Raw genomic sequence first — 16,631 nt, 5'->3', positions numbered from 1 at the left:
GCTCACACCCCCTCCCTTGCTTCCCTTTGTAGGTCTTCTTCCTGCTGCCTCTGCCAACCCTTCCCATCTTCCAGCCAGAAGCCACCTTTAATTTCTCCAGTCCTGGCAGGTCACGGAGAGCAGCCTGTGCCAGATGCAGGGTTGGCCCCACGTGAACTTCCCCCCAAGCTGGGCTTTGGTTTCCTGCCCCCAGGGAAATCCGCCAAGAGCTGGGCACCAAACTTTTCCTTACACCATTCCACCACCAGCCAGCGAGCAATGGGATAAACTTTCCAAAGAAACATGAGAATATGAGAAGGGGCTTGTTATAGGCAGTTGTTTCTGTCCACTTGGAGGAGCTAGTAAAACCCCCCAGAGATCTCTGGAGTCTCAGTTTAGCATTGCAGCAGGGAGAAATTTAACAGTGCAAACAGGAGGATTAACTGCTGCACTAATTGAAAATGACTTTAGGGAAATATAGGTCAACAGAACATAATCTGTCCTGCAGTTTGGCCAGGATACAGAAGTTCGTACCTCTGCCACAAACACTGCCTCAAGAGGTTCAGCGATTGCGCATGGTTAAAACAGAGGATTATGTCGCATCCTGAAAGGGCAGGAGTGGTGCTAGCAGCCAGAGCTAATAGTCAGAGCCAGACACTCGCCCACCTCCTGTGCCTTTTCCCCAGAAAACAGGATGCCTTTCTTGTCTGCCACTCGCTGTTCCCGGCACCAGCTGATGAGGCGTCTCTCCCCCGGTTAGTACAAAATAGGCGGCCGTCTTCCAGAAAAGGCACAAATCTTCTTTGACAAGCAGTGATATTAACAGGGAATAGGGAATACAAGAACCACTGCCAGAACTGACCAAAGGATGCAGCCCGGGCTGCCCAGCCCTGGAAGTATTTTAATCAAGATTAGAGGTTACATTGAGGATGGGGATGTATTTTCAACCCACTGGAAAATGACCCATTGAGAGTAGGGGTTTCTGAGCAACTGGCAGTCTGTGATATGTGGGGGCTCACACCAGCGCCAGTCCTCCCTAATCTGAGGAATGGGGTGCAGTGACCAAAAGGAAGCATCCTGGCTGGTGAGGCAGCTCATGGAGGCATCGCCACTGTTGCCTTGTATTGCTTCCCAAGATTAGATGGGATCACAGAATTAAATATTCTCCCATCAGAGCTCCCTCAGCATGTGGATGGCAGGCAAAGCTGCACCATGCCTTCATACCCCACTGAAACCTCTCCATCAGGCAAAGGTTTTCAACTCTCACAAGCAATGAGTTTGGAGACTTGCAAATAGCACCCATCCCCACCCCTGTCCTCTCACAGCAAGTCCCCGTTGCATCCCCAAACTTAGGTCTGGACCTGCACAGGCAGTGAATGAAAGCGCCTGCAAATGATGAAATCCCACATCAGTGGAATGTGTGTTTTTCAGTGTCTTACCAAGATTATTTTCTAGTGGCATTCAGAATATTTTTTTCTTGTATTTGATCTCTTGTACTTTTAGAAGACCATCAGGAAGATTTGCCAGCAGTTTTTTTGTGGGATGAGAAGTGGTGGATTGCTAACTTTTTGGTAATGGCTGCTGTCTGAGTATCACAATCACATCTGGGACTTGGACATACATTTGCGGCACTTAGTGCTGAAGTTTCGATCTCTTGAAGTCATGCCTGTGTTAACATAGCCACAAAATCTTATTCAAAGAGTTGGAAAAAAAAAATCTTTAGGTTTTGTGAAGATTATAATAATTTCTCTGACTGCCACATAATGTGGACAAACTCTTTAAAACACGCAGCTCAGGTGCCATTTTAGCTGTGGCAAAGTGGGTCCTGGCACAGGGGGTAAAACCCATCCAGGGAGCTGAGGGAAAAAGAAAGACTGAGCTTTCTTCGCCACAGATGGGCTGCTGCTGGCATCACAGCTGGACTGGCTGTAGTGGAAAGTAAGCATATACTGATGGGTGTGCATGTGTGTGCACACATTACTGCATGTGTGACAGTGATCCTCTGTGCATTTTAAAATGCCACCCATCCGCGCCATATGCTGAATGACAAAAAGAGTAACACATGAAGTTACATGCTGACTCGTCTGGATTTGAAGCTGGTTACACCCAGCCTTAGTTTCATGTGGTTTCAAATGAAGGTTTTCTTCCTCCTTCTTAGAAGTGCCTCTGTAGTCAAACAGAAAAAGAGGAGAAGGAGAGGGAACACAGACAAAAAGAGGAATGATTCAAGGCACCCACCAAACTCGATCAGCTCTTGGTTATTAGGTCCCTGTTATCCTGTATCAATGATATGTGAACAGCCATTAAGTACATGTGTAAATAATCACAACTGCTGAGCCCCTCATGGATTTTAGCAAGAAAAATTGCCTGTGTGAAATTGCCACAGGATGTGCCTTATTCTCTGGTCTGTATTCATTATTCTCTTGTTTAAAAATTTCATTTACGTAGTCAGAAACAATGCCATGAGATCTAGGCCAGCAACCGCACATCCTAACTAACCAGGAAGAAAAGCCAAAGCAAATATTCCTGGATTCTGCAATACACAATACACACTGGATAATTATCCACCCAAAACATTCAGAGAATAACAAATACAGTATTAAAAAAAACCCCAACCAATATCAGGATTGGTCCATGAGCCATTCAACAGCCAAATATTGAACTAACAAATTATTATTTTGAGTGAGTCGCTCACAGGGGTCTATTCAGCACCACGGGGGCTGTGGGTCCTTTCCTACTGCTAGTGCCTGTCCAGAGGGGTGGTGGGTGCCAGAGCAGAACGCCCTTCTCACCAGTGCTTGATAACCAACCTGCACCATTTCGGCACAGCCTGCAATGCAGAGAGCTTCAAAAGCCCGGTGCTGAGAATGCCAGCTGCCCTGCAAATCCTGACCTGCCACCCTACAAAGCAGCACCTGGGCTTGTGCCAGCCATGTCGTGCTGTACCCACTCCCTAATGCATGTGGACTCACTCCCTTCAGTGCAGTACATTTGCTCCCTCCTCAGCATGCTGATATAAATGAGGTCACTTGCACAAACATGCCCTGTTTTTCTTCCTTGTTGCCACCAGCTCTTACCCTCTCCAAATACAATTGCTATGTCCCCACTTGTGTGCCCTGCTCCGACATCCCCATTCTGATCTTGCTCCTGGACTAAGCGATGTTGACTTTGCATTGAAATCAAAATGAATCCCAAGAAATGGTCTTGCAGTTGGTGAAAAATGAAATGTCATGATGGCTTGAAGGCTTAGGAGTGTCAATGGATTACCCTCCTCACATAGCTCACAGGTTTTCTATTAGGAAAATCTCCTTCCAGTTATCAGTAAGGCAAGTTACAGAGATCACAAAGACATTTTTCTCTCAAGCCAGCACCTCCCACCTCCTCCCTCTGTCCCTACCTCCCACCTCCATAAGTAAAAACTTGTGTGTAGCTTCAAAGCAGGTTGCAATATCAAATACGAGTATAACTTAAATAGGGGAGGTGAGATGTGCTCTTCCACAGACTCAGGGTGCAGGTTATAAATAATGTGGTCTGAACAACTCTATCATGTAAGCAGACACAGCTGTTCCTGGTTTACCTTTGAAAAAACAGAGGTGCAAAGGCATTTTCCCAAGATATGCATGGGGGGAATGGAAGATACAGGATCTAGACCCTTTATTCCAGAGTTCTGTGCTTTAAACTAACATATTACCCTACTAACAAATAAACTGATCTTAAAACAAACAAAAAAAACCCAAACCAAAACAAAACGAACACAAAAAACCCTAATCACTCAAACCCTAGATCTTATCAATCTTACCATTTCAGTGCATCTCGGTATTGAGATCTCAGCATCCCAATACAAAATTTTAATTGCCTAGTCCCATGCAACTCTCAATCCCAAGCACAAATCCAGGCTGGGTGATGAGTGGATTGAGAGCAGCCCTGAGGAGAAGGATTTGGGGATAGCAGTGTATGGAAAACTGACTATAAGCCAGCAATGTGCAATCACAGACCGGAGAGCCAGTCGTATCCTGGACTACATCAAGAGAAGTGTGACCAACATCAAGGAAGATGATTCTTCCCTTCTACTCTGCTCTCGTGACAGCCCACCTTGGTGTACTGTGTCCGGTTCTGGGGCCCCCAGCATAAGAAGGACATAAACCTGCTCCAGCAGGTCCAGAGGAGGCCACAAAGATGGTCAGGGGGCTGGAGCACCTCCCTTACGAGGACAGGCTGAGAGAGTTGGGGTTGTTCAACCTAAAGAGAAGGCTCCAGGCAGACCTTATAGCAGCCTTCCAGTACTTAAAGGAGGCCTACAGGAAAGATGAGGAGGGACTATTTATCAGGGCGTGTAGTGATAGGATGAGGGCCAAAGGTTTTAACCTGAAAGAGGGTAGATTTTGATTAGATATAAGGAAGAAATTCTTCCCTGTGAGGGTGGTGAGACACTGGCACAGGTTGCCCAGAGAAATTGTGGCTGCCCCCTCCCTGGCAGTGTTCAAGGCCAAGTTGGATGGGGCTTGGAGCAACCTGGTCTAGTGGAAGGTGTCCCTGCCCATGGCAGGGGGGTTGAACCTAGATGATTTTTCAGGTCCCTTCCAACCTAACCTATTCTAAGATTCTATGATAATTCTTCCATTTTCTAATGATCTTCCCTGCACTGTAATTACTTTATGCTATCATTACTATAGAAGAAAATCTATTACCTACAGTAAAAATAAAAAGTGGGAAATATTTTTTAAAGTGAAATTACATTTTTCTAGCATTTTCCTCACTAAATTCTGCCATGAAATCCTACAGAGCTGCACCAAAGCCACTGTCATTGACACAAGTGGCAGTTGCCAGTGGATAGACATGAGTCTGTTTGGTCTCTGAAGCACATCATCCAGCCAATGTAGAGAAGCATATCTAATGGAGCACTGAGATGATTTGTATTTAGCACTCCAGAATAGTCCATCAGGCATCAGGCAAGCAAAGAGAAAGGAGAATAAAACCTGGCATGACAGCAAAAGATAATTTTTTCCTGAGGCAGCCATGAATCTAATAGAGCACATCAATCAGGAGTTACTAACTGGTCAGATGTGCACTCATATTTATATCGATATTGAATGAATCTTTCAGCTCATCTTGGTCTTTTAACAGACCTGGGATGTGCATTTTTTGTTTATCTACAAACTTTCTGGTGAGGAATATGTTGTGAAGAGTTTGTGTGCTTTGCATTTATAACGCTCCTCTGGTCTGTGTTTTAACAGTATACAGAGCAAAACCTCCTTGCAGTCTGGTTTCAGTTTCTCAGTTTTTCAGTTTCTCAGTTTTTTTCCTTTCCAGCAGCAGCTTTGAACTCAGGCAGTTCATGGTTAGTCGCTATTTTCCCAACTTACCTTGCTGTTGTGCAGGGCTGCAGCTTGGCCCTAGTCACTGAGAGAAATCCATTCTTTGAAACATTATTATGAACAGTATTATTCATCCATCTCCACCAATGAGGATCTCTGGAGAAGAGAAACAGCAGGGTTAAGCTACAAGACCTTATCCAGAACTACCTTCTTGAGCCAGTTTCACCCTCTGAAATGGGTGGAATTGCGCATGTTAAGAATTGGAACAATACAGCTGAGTACCCATCTCCCAGTAACCAAGCTGAGGGCTGTCCTTGTGCAAACACCTTTGAATGTCCACGCAAGGAATGACAGATCACAGCACTTCATCTTACAGTACCAGGAGAAAATAACATATAGGCTTGTAAACTGTTTTGATCTGTGCTCTCCTATCTGAGCTCACAAGGTGTGCTACATGTGCATGGCTGGAGGGGACTGGCCAGCTTTTGTACTTTTATTGTCTAGGAGATTAGTCTCCAGCCTGAGTTTAGTCGAACACACATTTTACCATCTGCTTTATTTCCTATGTGCCTCTGAGATCATTTTTCTACATATAAAATTATAAAGTGAAGATTCACACATGCTTACACAGCTTATTTCTATTATTATTTGTTAAACACTGAGAATTTCCTTGGCACAATACAGGGCCCAGAATGAAGACGTATCAAGCCCTGAAGCCACGCTTCATGTGAAATACACCCAAAATGGCTATTCTGGCTGAAAGAGCAGTGTTAGGAATTTCAAACCACTTCCCTTCCTTGGAGTTCTGAGCAGATTCATGACATTTCTGGCAATACAGCTTAAAGAACCATTCACAGAAATTTGTGCTGCAGTCATCACAAAAGCTTTCTTTTTTTTTCCCATTCGAAACCTGATTTTCAGTGCAAAATATACATTTCAGCGAGTTTAAGATTGTCCATAAAGGTTCTGGAATGCAATTTCAGAAAATATGTTGATGAGAAAATGTCACTATTCCTTTTTTTAATTGATAGTTATAATAATTGTTCACAAAGAAGCTCACTTCTTAGTAAAACTTTGAAAACTCATTTTTCCATTTCTATTGTGTTATTCTTCCCAGCCTACATCTCCCATATTACTTACAGCAGCTCTTGAACCATAACATGGCTGAACCAAAACTCCCTGTCCTCTTTCCCCTCTTTTCCTTTCTTGGTTTCCATCCTCTGTCTTTCTGGTTCCTTGTCTCTCCTGGAGACAAGGGCAGATGGAGACTGGATGCTGTCCCAGATTCAGAGGATGCCATGTCACTGTTCATGCCCTCTCTCACAGTCCCACTCCACATGCAAAGGAGGATTTGTCTCACCTCCCTTGACGTGTCTAAAATACTGATGTCTGTATCTGTGCTATGTGCCTGAAGCTCCCTCAGAATCAGTAGGAAGAAACAGCCATGTATAAAGGGTAATTCACCTCATCCTAGGTAGGTTAGTGCCTAAAAATAGGTCAGATGAATCATGGCTTCAAACTGCCGCGCTCTGCTGACCACAGAGAGAGCCTAGATGACTAAATGTTTAATGTTAGCTGAGACAGATCCTGTCCTCAACATCTTTACTTTATGCCATCGTCCTGCCTATTCTGCTGTTGCTCACCACACACGTTATGCTCGTGAGTGATCTTTCTTCTAGCTTTCCTTCTCATATGAGTGGGAATGCCCCAAGAAATAGTATCTTTCCCCCAGCTGCTACTCCAAAGCAATTTCCCAGCCTGGGCTTTCCTCTGAGATATCTCACTGATGTGGTATTTCATGGAGTGCCTTCCACAAATCATTTGTGAAAGCTCCTAGCTTATATTTCACATCTATTCTCAAAACTCACCTCTAACAGGATGAATACACTGTAGATTGCCTATTGCTAATAGCTAAGTGGGTGGTCTGTTTGGAATCATTAAAATTCTTCCCCTTGTACATTAAATCCCCCCCTCCTCAAAAATAAAAAAAAAAAAACACCAACCCTTTTAAGAGTGAAACCTGCTATTATCCTATCACCAGTATGCTAGTGCTGGCAGAGCCATGGACTAGAGCCCCTCAAGTCTACAGGGTGAGTTTATACAATGGTTTACAATAGCTTTCTGACACTGCATGAATGGCAGCATAAATTACAGTGCAGAAATAGATCAACAAGCTAAAGTGGCTTTACTTCTTTAAACAGCTCTTACAGGCACCAATGCTCCTCTACAGATTTAAAGGAGTCTTTTCTTCTTACTCCTCCACCTTCCTCATTTTAAGCAGGCAGCAGTGAATGGAATAGCACATTGTGAAACACCATTGCCTCTTTATCAGGTTACAGCACTAGAGAAAAGAAAAGATGAAAATCCAAGTGAAAATCACTCCTGTTTCCAGTCTCACCCTGCCTTGGACTTCTCCCTAATAGCTGAAAGGGATTAAAGTCTTAAATAACTTGCTGACAAAACCACTGTACAATAGGACCAATTGGTAACATTGGGAGGAGATGTTCAGCTTTGTTTTTCTTCAGGTTCATAGAGGGTCTGACTAAAATACATCTATTCTCTTAGACCATAAATAAATGCAAAGCCTGATCCAGTTGCAGGAGCCCCCAGCACAGAGTTCAGACTTGTAAGAGGGGGATTTCTTGGAAGCAGCTCTTCCCATGTGGGCACAGCGGGTGCAGGCAAATACCTGCTTTGGCAGAAGGAAAGCTTGTTAATATGAAGTGTCGAGTGCCCACACATCTCATGGAAATCCATGGGAGCTGGGAAAGATTTTTGCCTTTGGGAGTCAGCCTGTTAGCAGCATGCTCCTGCAAGAGGCTGAGAGCTCATAAAGAAGTTGCTCAGTGCTCTCATTTCCCACAAAAAGCCAAAAATGGAGGTCCAGTATTATGAATGTCATCCTACTGCTGCAGCACCTAGGCATCCCAGCTGGCATCAGGACATGGCTGCAGCAGCTGGTAAGGGTCCTGGATTAGAATCAGCATGCAGGGGCAAGCATGAAGCTGAATTAGTGCTGAAAATATTAGGAAAAGAGGCAGGACAGTAAAAGCATGAAGAATTGTACTACTGCTCTTGCATTCTAACATTGCACAGACCAGAGAGACAACATTGTCAAAGAGAAGAAAGCCAACTCAATTTTGTATACAAGACCAAGAAGTACGTAATTATAGGAGAGGCATTAGACTATCTGCCTACCAGTCTTCAAGAGTAGAAAATATCTGTAGAAGGCATCCAGAATATCCCTTAACATCAGTAGGTTTTGCTCAGTACAACCTGGTGCAAAGTACTAAAGAAAAACTACTGTAGTTGTTGCCAGTTGCACTTCTGCCGGAGTCTGGAAAACCGAGGCCAGCTCCTCAGGAGGATTAACCAGTACAAGCCAGCATCTATTGCTCCTATTTGTAACTCACTTTGCAGGTCTCCTTTTCACGTGGGTGGTAAGAACCATCTGGTCTCACTTAGACATTTATAGGAACCATGTCCAGGTCAGAACAGGTTTTTTCCAGGATATTTTTCTAATTGAGAAGGGGAAAGAGGTACCTCCAGAGGGAAAGCCATCACATCCTCAGATAAACTCAGCTACATGAACTTTGCTCTCCAGGGATGGTAAGGGGAACTTCAGACTTTGCCATCTGATGAGTGGTATGATGAATCCCACTCATAGTATCCAAGCCTTCCACATCTTCCCAACACTACTGCTGAATCTATTAACTGTAGGTATTATTGTGTTTTGGAGACTACAGCCCAAATAGATGAGATTCTCAGCATCAGCATCTTTCCTATATAACCAGCCACCCACGACTATGCTCAGATACATTTCAGGACCAAAACCTTATTTTTGCCTCAGCTTTACAGGTCTGACACCTCTTTGTATGGTTATCCTGGTGCATGTGCTGTCCTAGATGAAGATGTCCAACCCTGGCACTAAGAAGGAATGGTATCCATATAAGATGCTGTCCTCAGTCTCCTCTCCTCTCCACTCCTCTCCACTCCTCTCCTCGTCTGGTGGCTCCTACAGAGACAGCAGACCTAAGGATCACTTTTCAGGTTCCACCTGGCAGGGTTGATGTGTGCCTTCAACTCTTATGCACAGCTCAAGATGTGACCTTAAAACAATATTGCAAACACACACATCACCTGAGAGTTCAAGCTACTCTTTCTGGTGTCTCATTAAGCTGCAAGGTGATAGCAGTCAGTGAAAACAACTGTGAAATCTGCAATGACCTGACACATCTGGAGTGAATGGGTACTTGTGAGATGCTTTTGCCCATGGCCTTATGCTACCTGCATAGAAACATTAGGTGAAAACAAACAGAAGAGCAAGAAAACATCATTACCAGGCAGTCACTGATCAGAGAGTGCCTTTTCCTTGTGATAATTTACTCTGCAGTTTTCAGGTTTGTTAGTCGGTTTGGGTTCATATTGTTTCAATGTCTTTTCCCCAAGAATAAATACAATATGGAAAGTCTCCTAATGCACCCCAGTAGACCGTCTAACTCTGGGTCATGAAAGCAGCTGGTAAACATACTCACAAGCTATAATATCCGCATGGTAAACCTTGGTACACACTCACACCCTATTAGCACCACCAGCAGCATTCACCCTCTGCTTCCCACAGTGGGGGCAAGGGACCCTGGGGAGCCAGGAGGAGAGGTCCCTGACTTGCGCCTGGGTACGCCCAGTGGTGGGAACCAGGGCTGAGGGGTGACCTACAAACGGTGGGACTTCCCAACCCTGTGCAGAGGCTAAATCCAGCACTGGGCATTTAAAGAGAGAAGAGACAAGCAGAGCCTGGGACTCATGGTAGTACAGTAGACTACAAGAACAGGTCAAGTTGTCTGCTGTTATTAACCTTAGCAAAAAACTTATCTTCCAGTTCAGCCTCAATTAATTCATATGGTGTTTGTTTGAGAGCCTTCTTATTACACTGTGGAATTACTGGCCCTATCTCCAGCCTGGCTAACCTGTCTGTCTCTCCTCCTGCACCATTTAAATGTCAGTTATACTTTTGTGGTTGACTGGTTAGTGAAAGGATGAATGAATAAGTGTTTGTGCTAACTGATCTACATGAAGATGCCTCATTAAGCAGAAATGGACATTGCATGATATGATTTTGATGTGGTCTTGGCTTGCTTTTGGAAATATATTTTCTGCTAGAGAAGTGGTGAGAAACATGAGATGCTAAGTTTGATCCTGTTGTCCCCATTTCGAGCCCCCTGTTTAAAGTGTATCAAAAGAGAAACGCTCCAGAAACCAGAGTTACAGTACGTTCAAAACAAAAACAAAGGGCCAAATTCCTTTATTATCAGCATGGTACAAGGAAGTCATTCCAGCTCATTACTGAATGACATTTTATTTCTGATATAAAATCTACCCCTTGCTTCTTCAAGGATGAGAGGACCCTAGAACACAGATGTGTATAAGTCTAGTATTAACTAAGAGGGTACCAAGGCAAGGCACCAGGGAACAGGCCCTCAGGACCATGCTAGCATTACGATGCCCTGCTCCTCCTCATCCCACTGCTGCCTAGTGAATTCTCAGTTCTCAGTCAAAAAAACAGGCTCCCCCCATACAAGGACTAGGGGGAGTTGGGCACCCCAGGTACATTCCTAGCCCTTCTGAGGACTAAGAAGGAGCAGAGATCCTGGACCCCAGCAATACTGCTCATTTCTCAGCTCTCCAAGCCAAATCTACTACACAGGGGAATAGCCCTAAGCAATGGGGCTCCAAACCAGCCCGTTGCCTGTGAGCCGAGGTTCAGGTCCTGCCTCAGAAACATAGACACAGACATCCAAACCATCCAAACTGCAACTGGTGGGACTGAAACTCCAAGGCAACACCAAAAAAAGATCTCGCTTTTCTTGGGACCCTACAACACAGGTAGCCCAGGCTCAAACTTTTGTGCTATATCTGAATCACAGGAGAGACTTTACATGACTTCAAAGTCTCTGTCAGTCATTACACAGCCATGTGCTCTGGTGGGGGAGAATGGCTCCAAATGTCTCTTGCTGAAGCTGTTTGACTTTATATACATGATTAAATATTCATTGGACCAAAGAGGAAGATTATCGAATGATTAAATATTTAGGGAAACCAGAATGAGAAAGTGGGCTGGTTTAAACGGGGAATATGGATCCAGATTTGCACTTTGGCCATATCTCAATCTTATATAGGGCAAATTTCTAGCAATAACCTGTCCTTTCTCCTGTCAGCCACAGAAGGAAAACCTGGGTCTGCAGGCTAGGCAACTCTCAGCACAGACTTTGGGCAGAATCCTGCTGATAATAAATGTATGATCAGAATTTGGATGGACAATCGTCTAGATCCACAGTTCAACACAGACTGAGGTCTGAAATTCCTGCTTGATATCAGGAAGAAAGGAGATTTCAACACAGCTCAGCCAACACCAACAGGATTTCTTGAGGTACCCATCTGCTCTGGACAGACAAATGTATGCACATGCACGATGTTGAGGATCTGCACTAGTTGTCCCTAAAATACAACTAGCAACAGAAGTGAGGAGGAATTTCAGAAACAATTGTCACAATAGCCAATAGGCACTGGGAGGACTCCCTCCCCTTCTCTTGTTGTCATGGGATGTCCGCCTCAAGTCTCCTCTGAAAACAGGCCCAAGGAGATGGCTTTTGCAGCCCACAAAAGTGACCACATTTCAGTTTTTTCAGGCCAAGAAGCGAAGAAAGTTTGCAGGGTCTGGAACCCTCCCACAAAAGGAAAATAAGATATGTCCAGCACTTTTGAAAAAAAAATACCCACTCTCATCCAGGCAAAGTACGCATTGACTTGCATGAGAAGGAATGGGAAAAGTCTTCAGGAAATAGCTAATGGTTTCCAAGTTTTTCCCTTGTTCATTTTCACAGATTCTGGCTTTCTTCAGGGGAAAAAATGTCCTTTTTAAATGTGCCTGACCCTGGGCTCTGTTCCTACAAACATTGATTCAGGGAGGTACTTTGTTGTTATTTATTCTCAACTAATGACTGAACTGGCACAGCTCTGAAGAAAGGGTATCCCAAAAGCCCAGTGTCTGCAGGCGCTCCTGTTCCCTGCCTATATTCTTCCTGCCCTTGGCTAATGGTGAACTGCCACAAAACCTCCAGTTTGGCTCTAGTTGGGGTAAAAGTGGAACCAAAACTGTGCAGTCCCCACATCTCTTCTTTCCATGCGCTCTGAGGCAAGATGTATGAGGTTGCTCCTTCATATATAGTATTGAAATCTGAACAGATTTGCAAGGCATTACCTAGCTGTATATTTCTGGCAAGTATGGATGCCTGTGTTTATATATATATATATATATATATATATATATATATACATGCATATATTTGTGTGTACCTATGGCTTCCTACTACACTGAACATGCCCATGCACATTATCTGACACTGAAGCCATCCTGCACAGAGAGCCTGTAGCATCCTCTTACATTCTCTCACTCCCATGTCTAGGCAATGTCCAGGAGGGCGATAATTCATGCAGGCTCCACCACTCCCTGGACCAGTTCAACAGTTTTGCAGAATAGACAGTCACGCTCCAATGTCCAAAGCAGTCCGAGGCTTTGTTTAACTTACCAGTCTAGGGACAGCCTGCAAGATCCAAGTCACAACTGACTCCTAACTGAATTGAATCAAAAGCTCAATACAGCTGAAGGAGCCAAGAAAACTTTCCTCAAGAGAATAGTGCCATTTGCTGGAGTGAGAAATGTGGGTCCTCAGTTTTTCGGATGCTTGGGCTCAGCACTGCCTGCAGCAGAGCCCTACAGTTCATGCAGTTTTCACACTTGCAGCTCAACATGTGGCTGCACATGTTTGTGGCTAAAAATGTGCTTTCTCCGTAATGAAACTGGAATCAATAACCAATCAAGCCAGTATGTGCTTCTGTGGAACAGCTTAAAATAGGGTTTCTTTTTTTCTTTCTTAGCAACTGCTCGTAGTGAGCACAACCTTTCATTTCTTCCACAGAGCTGAAAAGAGCTCTGCGATCACATCATCACAGCACAAGGCAGTCACAAATATTCCACATCTTATAAAGCCAGAGAAGTACAGGGAAATGAAAGGCAGCAAACCACTATATACAGTAGAAAAAAAACCACCCTTATGCCCATAGAGCAGCAGCAGAATTACCAAGCTGAGCACTCCAGAAGTAAGGCATGTGTACATAAAGGTTGTTTGCAACACTACTTCACTCCCCCACCTCCCTCTGTACATATGCATCCTGAAACACCCTTTGATTATAAGAACTGCATGTTATTTTTTTTTTACCACTGTACCCCTCTATTACTCTGTTCTCAGAACCTGATTAATGAAGAGCTATTCAATACCTTGTTTTCCTCTGCAGCACATGGACTTGCGCTTCATCTTTACTGCTCGAACCCTGATCTGGAGTCAGAAAACTCCATGGATCATGTAGGGATGGAGTTTTTTATAGACATTTATCACTTGGCCAAATCTGGGTAGGTTTTTCAAAGGAGGTAAAGAGGTCAGGTGTGCAACATAAGCTTGCTGACCCTGGTTCACTGCTCCAGATTGTAATGGCATGAACAGTCCTCAGGAAAAGGCAGCAGGGTTTCCCTGAGGACAACATAGCTTATTTTTCTTCTGAGATGCGTGCAAGAGACTCCCCTGGAAGTCTCCTGGGAGGGTCTGAGCCTGATGTCAGGTAGAAGTGCTGTATGGTACTCCTGTGGCTTGCTCCCTGTCGTGGCTGAATGTGCCGTCAGCTGGTAAGACCACATCTAACTCTCTTTGGGTAAGGTGGTACCGGTGTGCTCATGCCTGTTCTTCCTGGAAAACTGCTTCACAGTTTGACAGTCCTGCCTGCAGATGCAGGTTGTAACACTCTCGGTAGAGGAGGCGACAAGGTTTGAAAGACCAGGAAAAATGTTCATTGAAATACAAATATGTTTGACGGCACTGGTTATTTTAAAAAACACCCCAAAAGAAATTGCTTTCATTTTACTCAGAAGCAAGAGCCTGTTTATAATTAGTTCCCTTCATTAAACCTTTGCTTTATAACATATGACTGTGTCAAACATCGACACTCAGTAACATTATTTGTGAAAAGGGGAAAAAAAACCCAGAACAGTCATACTGATCAGATGGACCATCAAATGACCGCTTGATGGATGAAGAGGAGAAATGGAAATGCTATCTGTATTTCCAGCATTCCCCAATTGATCAGATCACTGGGAAATAGCATGGGAGGAGGGTTCAATATTCTCTCTGTGTCTGCAAATCACTATTACACACCAAATTTTGCAGATCAATACTCCTTTAACAATTCTGCCACAGGTGCTAGAGCTCATTAGTAGGATGTGAATAACTATGGAGGCTGGAAATCCTATTTTACTTGTCTGTCTGAAGGATTTTGGTTTCTTATGGGCTTAGCTGAGGATTTCATGACCAGATTTTACAGTCTATGTTGAGCTCTTACTCAGGTAACATTTCCTGATCTAAAAGGGGAGTTTTACCTAAGCTCACTCAGTAGGAGCCTTGGAGTCCTTTCTTCATTAGTTATTACCATTAGACATTAAATAAGATGCACAGGACAGAACACCAGCCTTACCAGTGCTACTGGTGACAGTATTATAATGTGAGACCTGATTATTATGATCATCCAGAATTCCTTCTTATCCTTAAAAGTCCTTTCCCCCTGAAAAAATACCACAATTACATTGAAAAATAAAAATTAAGGAGTGAAAAAAAAATCTGCTTGTGCATCCTTGCCTTGGTATTTGAACTATTTTTTGTGGTTATACAGATTTCTCCCTTCTGACCCTTGCAAATGCAGATTTCAAAAAAGTTGTGTCATTCTGACTTGCATCCTTAGTTCAGCTCTCAAAAGAAAATATATTTCAGAAGCCACTATGGTCCCAGAAGGGCTATGAATAGGATTTTTCTCAAATCTGGTAGTAAAACATGATACTTCCCCCTTCACTACAGTGTTCATCTGCCCTTTAGCTGAGTTTTGAAGGACCTTTGAGAGGAATGCATAGGACATTCAAGCTGATAGGCATTAGACTAATGAGTCAATACTAATCAGTTCACTCCTGACAGCCAGGCTGCTTGGACAGGACCCTGAAGGATGTTCACTGCAGTGCAACCCAAGCCAGTGAGAGGCCTGGACCTTTGGCAAAAGAGTCCAGGTCCACAATTCTTATTTTGTGATGAAATATTCACGCTGAACGCCATGCACCCAGGAGCAAAGCCTGGTGGGTGAGACCTGCTGCCACCATGCAGCTGTGGCGCATGGAGCTCACACAATACCCCGCTGCCACCAATTCAGCCAAGAGATCCACACAGGGCTACAGCTCTTCCTTGGTTAATCTGTTTGAGAGTGTTGTTTAGTCCCACTGCAGTGTTTCTAAACACGACAGCTTGCAACAGAGGCGACTGGAGGATATTACTGCAACATACCGTCATTTTGCAATGGCTGGGAGCCTTCCCTGTGTGGTGTGGTTGCCTATGACACACCTGGAGGAAGGGCCTTTCCCCATTACTGTTTTCTGGAGACTTTATGCATTTACAGGTGTTTTGCACAGTGGCGTGGAGCTTCATTTTCCATGTTTGTAACATTTTTCTGTTCATGTAAATAACTGGGCTTTCTAGACGCTTCCCTGAAAAGCAGAGCACAGACACTTTTGAGGAATCCAGTGGTAAAATTGCCAATGATTAGTTTCTCCAGAAAATCACACTGGCCATGTGCATGCTTTTCTGGTCTGTAAATACGCTTAACATAAATGCTGGTGTTGCATGATAAAATGTCTTCATGAGAAAATCAGATTGATCTAGTTTCATAATTATTAGTAAGATGCTAAAATAAAACGAGAAGAGAAGGGAAGGGAAGGGAAGGGAAGGGAAGGGAAGGGAAGGGAAGGGAAGGGAAGGGAAGGGAAGGGAAGGGAAGGGAAGGGAAGGGAAGGGAAGGGAAGGGAAGGGAAGGGAAGGGAAGGGAAGGGAAGGGAAGGGAAGGGAAGGGAAGGGAAGGGAAGGGAAGGGAAGGGAAGGGAAGGGAAGGGAAGGGAAGGGAAGGGAAGGGAAGGGAAGGGAAGGGAAGGGAAGGGAAGGGAAGGGAAGGGAAGGGAAGGGAAGGGAAGGGAAGGGAAGGGAAGGGAAGGGAAGGGAAGGGAAGGGAAGGGAAGGGAAGGGAAGGGAAGGGAAGGGAAGGGAAGGGAAGGGAAGGGAAGGGAAGGGAAGGGAAGGGAAGGGAAGGGAAGGGAAGGGAAGGGAAGGGAAGGGAAGGGAAGGGAAGGGAAGGGAAGGGAAGGGAAGGGAAGGGAAGGGAAGGGAAGGGAAGGGAAGGGAAGGGAAGGGAAGGGAAGGG

This window comes from Athene cunicularia (genome assembly GCF_003259725.1).
Source record: "Athene cunicularia isolate RWA chromosome 1 unlocalized genomic scaffold, athCun1 chr1_part1, whole genome shotgun sequence".
Classification (NCBI taxonomy): Eukaryota; Metazoa; Chordata; class Aves; order Strigiformes; family Strigidae; genus Athene; species Athene cunicularia.
The sequence above is the reverse complement of the archived record's forward strand: the minus strand, read 5'-3'. Positions refer to the sequence as shown.